This window comes from Arctopsyche grandis, chromosome 12, assembly GCF_051622035.1.
Source record: "Arctopsyche grandis isolate Sample6627 chromosome 12, ASM5162203v2, whole genome shotgun sequence".
NCBI lineage: Eukaryota > Metazoa > Arthropoda > Insecta > Trichoptera > Hydropsychidae > Arctopsyche > Arctopsyche grandis.
Window position 1 is genome coordinate 25,025,522 of NC_135366.1, and position 7,241 is coordinate 25,032,762.

Sequence of the window (7,241 nt, forward strand, 5' to 3'; positions counted from 1 at the left end):
AAATAAATAAGTGTTGGCTGCTAAGATATTACGATTACCCAGTGAAAATGGTATGATTTCACTGAAACGTCAAATTTTATTTTCGTTACTGGCAACCCATTTGACGTTTGATTTGCCGGGCGAACGCTGATTCTGACGGGCGAGCTATATTAGAGATGTTAATATGACATTAAATGTCGTTTTGACATTTGTTGTGTAATTTATTTTACAGCCGTGCCAAAAATATTCCCCCTATAAGAACTAGCAAGACATCTATGTTATATGTAGATAATAAATTTTTGAAATCATATTCAAATAGTGGTGACATAGTGGGTAGAATGGTTTTTGCTAATTTGATTCAGGAACCGCTTCAACAATGAAATCAGATACATTGGCAAACTCTGATAGGAAACGATCAACTTGAAGTCACAAACAAATATCCTAGTCTGACCAGCAGCATTTACGATTATATTCAGAATTAATTCTTTTCAATCGAGGTCAGCTCACAGGATTGAACCCGGTGACCTCTCGGTGCTTAATATCAACGCTACAACCGAGCCACACTGCTGGCTATTTATATATGCTTCAGTCCAAGTGTAATTTTCGTTCGTTCATGAATATAATAGTTTTTTCATATACGAAACAATCTGGCCAAGTTATATTGTACATACATAAAAGGACAAATTGACAATCGAACTACATATACATACATATCCATGTTAGTATATAAACTACATATTAGGTATAAGTATTGTCAATCGTTTGTCCCATCCTCTATGTATATTTTTTTAACTTGGGTTGCAATATTTTTAATACTAACAGATACGTGAATTAAAGAAACGTCGTTATGTGTTTTCTATAGGATTACCCTTTTAAATACTTGGGTTTTTGGCAACACGAAAGTTTCATGCTACATCTGGTGGGAGGCTATTGGAAGATAGCTTTCGACTGTTAGGCCTATTTGATCTATTACATATGTACATTCATATGAACATATCTACATTACATACATATGAACTATTGATAATTTTCAAAAAGAAGGACATATTCATTGATTTCACCTAAGAGTACGTACATAGCGAAGCAAGACGACGAGATAAAAGTATACATTTTATTAACTTCGAGTGAAGGACTGTCATCAGGAAGGTAACGCTTAGTTTCACTTCGAGTGAAACCTTACATTATGGTTATGTACCTATACCAAAAATACCGATAGGTATGTGTACTTGTTAATACCGGTTTTATAGAAATCAAATTTTACGATAACACCAGTACCGGTATCTACGGTATTGATTTATTTAAGCATTTTAAAATAAAACATAATAATTAATTAATTATAGGTTAATCGTCGGTAAATCATTATTAATTTTAATTAATTTTATTTATTAATTTATTAATAACAAAAAAAAATAGTCTCAGATATACATACATACATACATAAGTACGATATTTCCAGCACACTTTATGTATCTTCAATTTTTTATTTATAATATAGTTACTAAGTGACTCATTTGAATAGCAGGTCAAAAAGGATATTGAGTACTGACCCATTCCTTGACTTACCCATACAAACTATTAGATACAACTCACCTGACGCAAAGTTGAAATTATGCATGATAACATTTCGGTACTACATTTCGATTTCTGTTCCGCATCCCGATTACTGTTTCACTTCCGGATCCCGATTTCTTTTTCAGTTCTGGATCCTGATTCCGTTTTCATTTCCGGTTCTGGATTCCTTTTTGTTTCGGATACGGACTCCATTTTCAGTTCCGGATACCGATCCCTGTTTTAGCTCCGATTCCGATTAATTATTACTATACGTATTGTAACTTGACTCACCTGACGCAAAGTTGAAATTATGCATGATAACGTTTCGGTACTACCGGTAGTCTATTTTGTACTAACGGAAGTACCGATATAACCGGTTTTGGTAATACCGGTATTGGAATTCATAATTATGATGGTTTGTCGTGTTGTTTTTGCACAACATTTCTCCATAAGATGTGATACTTTATATTATAATATGAATGAACTGCTTAAATATGTCTACGTGGTGATTTCACTAAGGATTTTTTATATTGCAAATTTATTGCCTCCTATTGCCTATTGGGGCCTAAGCTTTTCAATCAGTGGGTCAAAAAGCTTGCTGCTTAAACTTATACGATTTGTTCTATACAAATAGAATCCATCTCGCTCACAATTATAATAATAATATCGATTCATAGGCACTTGAATGAAGTGAAAACTGTTAGAATGACTTGTCAATTCCACAACACTATTCGACAAGTCATATTTTAATGAGTGAAGCGGAACAATCGCCTAGAAACGTCTAGTCACCGTTTTCGTGGCGATCAATACCTACAATACCGTAAAGATAGACACTAGTCGAGTCTCTCACTTTGAGAACTTGGCTCAACCTCACACTGAATAAGTAATAAGCTCGGTAGTAAATGTATGTACATACATATATACTTGTATCCTCATTGACTTGATTAGAGTTCGAAACTATCCTGTTCCGAAGCCAGGTCGTACTGTAACTTGGATTTTTACGCAATGAAGTGTAAAGGGATGACCCTATTTTAGCTCTTATGTAGGATGGAATTATATAATATAATAATTAAACAGTGATATTGCAAAATTTTCTCAGATTAACTACATATGTACCTATGTAGATTATATTGTAATTGTATATTGCATTTTGAGAATCACTTACTTTTTCCTATGTATTAAATATTAAAAAATCATTTATTTATTGGTCAAAAATTTCTATATCATAAACGCATCGCATGAAGTTATTCTATTTAGATTTCATTTTTATATTAAACTAGTGTTGGACCCGTTGATTTCAACGGGTGGTTTCGAAAAGGAATTGAAACTCGAATAAAAATAAAGTTAAAGATATTGAATCGACTGGTTTCGGAAAGAAATTGATGCACGAATTACGAAGTGATTACGAATTACGAACTACGTTTTGTGCATCGCCGACCTCCTGACGCCTTTGCCCCCGATGCCTCCGTCGCTCCGGGGCCTTCGGCCCCAGCGCCGCCGACGCCTCCGGCGCCTCCGGCGCCCCCGACGCCTTCGGCACCCCGGGGGCTTCGCCCCCAGCGCCGCCGACGCCTCCGGCGCCCCCAGCACCCCCGATGCCTTCGGCACCCCGGGGGCTTCGCCCCCAGCGCCGCCGACGCCTCCGGCGCCCCCAGCCCCCCCGATGCCTTCGGCACCCCGGGGGCTTCGCCCCCAGCGTCCCCGATGCCTTCGGCATCCCGTCGCCCCCAGCCCCCCCGATGCCTTCGGCACCCCGGGGGCTTCGCCCCCAGCGTCCCCGATGCCTTCGGCATCCCGTGGGCTTCGCCCCCAGCGCCGCCGACGCCTCCGGCGCCCCCAGCGCCCCGATGCCTTTGGCACCCCGGGGGCTTCGCCCCCAGCGCCGCCAGCGCCCCCGGCAATGAAAAAACTGAAAAAATGAAAAAAATGAAAAAAATGAAAAACTGAAAAAATGAAAAAAATGAAAAAACTGAAAAAATGAAAAAAATGAAAAAACTGAAAAAATGAAAAAAATGAAAAAACTGAAAAAATGAAAAAAATGAAAAAACTGAAAAAATGAAAAAAATGAAAAAAATGAAAAAACTGAAAAAATGAAAAAAATGAAAAAACTGAAAAAATGAAAAAAATGAAAAAAATGAAAAAACTGAAAAAATGAAAAAAATGAAAAAACTGAAAAAATGAAAAAAATGAAAAAAATGAAAAAACTGAAAAAATGAAAAAAATGAAAAAACTGAAAAAATGAAAAAAATGAAAAAACTGAAAAAATGAAAAAAATTAAAAAACTGAAAAATATGAAAAAAAAAAAAAATTTGTTCCCCATACTGGTTGATGGTTGATCGTCCGTCACATACAAATATACAAATATACAAATATACAAATATATTTAGCGACAGTCCGTTTTTATATATAGTATCCTATATACATAATTAATTATTTACTTATATACTAGCCACAGTGACATTACAGAATACACGAACGCGTCACTGTTACCAAACATATGTACATATAAGCATAATACAAAATATCTAATATATAAAAGAAAATTAGCCATCAATGAGACATCAATGTTGTAGATAATAGATTTTTCAAATCATATTCAAATAGTGGTGACATCATGTGTAGGATAGTGTTGTAAATTTGGTAAGATACCGCTTCAACACTATAATCAGATAAATTGGCAAACTCTCAGAAACCGATTGACTTGGAGTCACAAACAACCAAGTTTGACCAGTAGCATTAAAGACTAACTCGGAATAAATTCTTTTCAATCGATGTCAGTTCACGGGATCGGATCCGGTGATCTCTCGGTGCTTAGTATCAACGCAACCACCGAGCCACGCTGCTGGCTAATATGTGGTTGATGTATCTATTGTAGAGAGTGAAGATATTGAAATAGCGATGGGTGGGTCAAAAAATGTGCTCGAAACGGGGAAAAAAGAAGTGCTGGAAAGGTTCCCGAGAGAATGTAAAATAGTGAAAGGAAGGCTGCAAGTAGGGATTTCAACACCGGTTCTACCGAGTTTTGGTCAAAAATCGATCTTTAATAATACCGGTAGTACAAAATAGACTACTTATAGTACAAAATAGACTGCCGGTAGTACCGTAACATACTATTTTCGGTTTAATGTTAATTGAGTTGTTTTGAGTTTGGAAGTTTTATTAGGTAGTTTGTATAGATCAGTCGAGGCATGAGTCTATTTATGAACAAACTTTTGTGGGCAAAAGCAACTTGTTTTCCGTTAATCTCTAATAATAACCATATTTTTCATTAATCATTTTATGTTTTTTTACTGCGCACTTTTTAAGTGTTGATTGATCGAAACATTTTTTTTTATTTCAAACTACAAATAAAATATCCTCAGTGCAACATTTTTTATTTAACAGGAATATATTTATTTAAAGTGCAATTTCTTTTATTATAATGCACAAATTATTCGATCTAAGGATCAAAGTAATTTTTCCAAATGAACCGTTAAATCGTACCCTTATATTATTAGTAAAATGGATTAACATTTCGTCTACCCTATATGAGACTTTGAATTTGAATCAGGACTAGCAAAAAGTTTAAAATCTTTTTCAGTAGCACTTTCTTGTACTGAAAGTCTCATATGAATGATCGAAACATTTTTTTTTATTTCATACTACAAATAAAATATCATCAGTGCAACATTTTTATTTAACAGGAATATATTTATTTAAAGTGCAATTTCTTTTATTCTAATGCGCAAATGATTCAATCTAAGGAGCAAAGCTATTTTTTCAAATGAACCGTTAAATCTTACCCTTATATTATTAGTAAAATTGATTAACATTTCGTCTACCCTATATGAGACTTTGAATTAGAATCAGGACTAGCAAAAAGTTTAAAAACTTTTTCAGTAGCACTTTCTTGTACTGAAAGTCTCATATGAATGATCGAAATATTTTTTTTTATGTCATACTACAAATAAAATATCATCAGTGCAACATTTTTTATTTAACAGGAATATATTTATTTAAAGTGCAACTTCTTTTATTCTAATGCGCAAATGATTCAATCTAAGGAGCAAAGTTATTTTTCCAAATGAACCGTTAAATCGTATCCTCATATTATTAGTAAAATTGATTAACATTTCGTCTACCCTATATGAGACTTTGAATTCGAATCAGGGATAATCAAAAGTTTAAAAACTTTTTCAGTAGCACTTTCTTGTACTGAAAGTCTCATATGAATGATCGAAACATTTTTTTTTATTTCATACTACAAATAAAATATCCTCAGTGCAACATTTTTTATTTAACAGGAATATATTTATTTAAAGTGCAATTTCTTTTATGATAATGCGCAAATTATTCGATCTAAGGAGCAAAGTTATTTTTCCAAATGATTATTATTAAAATGGATTAACATTTCGTCTACCCTATATGAGACTTTGAATTCGAATCAGGGATAATCAAAAGTTTAAAAACTTTTTCAGTAGCACTTTCTTGTACTGAAAGTCTCATTTGAATGCCTTCGGTTTTATTGTCAATAGATCAGCTTTTAATGGGGACGAGTCGAATCTGCTGTGGAACGTAAAGTGTTGGTCTGACGAACGACCTACAGTGAGTTGATTTACAACCTGCTCGGTGTGATCTTCACCCCCACAGCCATCAATCACCACGAACAGTATTCTATATGTAATATACTTATAATTTAAAATGTCATCGGCATAGTTCGAATAGATAAAACTGCGACGAAATTTTGCGACCGTTTCCGTTGCAGGCGACCGCATCCGGCCGCACTCAGTCTCCCCCATATATCATAATTAATTCAGAAGTTGTGCGGCCAATTAGTACCCAATAAATCACTGAGTGGATCCGTGTGGCCTGCTCTGTCCGTCTGTCCGTCTGTCTAATGAGCCGCCATTTTGCACCACAAAGGCCGTCTCCGTTCGCGGAATGTCGCGTTTAATTACGCGTCGGCCGCGGCCAAATATGTCCGACACTCTCTCGATGCAGTTTATTTCTAGAAATTGCAATTCAAACTGCGACGAGTCAAGTGCAAACGTGACGGTAAAAGGTTGACGATGAAAGGTTTTCCCGGAACGGCTTTACAACACGTCCATTTATCATCGATGCAATTTTACTAATTGTCAACGGTGGGCGCGCAAACGGAACAAGCCAAGCCGGCCTTATAGCAACATAAATAAAATAAAATGTATAGCTTAGTTTTAAAAGAACGACATCCATTGCTTTTAATACAACTTATTTAAAAAAAAAATAGCTCAGTTCACGAATCACAGGTATCAGAATATGACTATAATATATATTAGCCAGCAGCATAGCTCGGTCGTTAAGCTTCTGCTTAGCGTCGAGAGGCGCCGGGTTCGATCTCATGAGCTGACCTCGATTGAAAAGAATTTTTCAGAGTATATCTGTAGTGCTGCTGGTCAGGTCTCGATATTTGTGACTCCAGGTCGATCGTTTCCTATCACAGTTTGCCAATTTTCTCTGATTTCATTGTTGAAACGGTTCCCGGTAAAATTGGCTAAATATCCTTCCTACCTACTATGTCACCACTATTTGAGATTGATTAACGTACAATAAAATTTATGTACAATTCATAGATGTCTCGTTAATTTGCGAGTTTTTCAGTGTCTCGTAAATCAGCGACTTGTATAATAAAAAATAAATAAAATGCTGCAAAGTTTGTAATTGGCCAGGAAGGAGCATTGAGGTTTCCTGTAAGG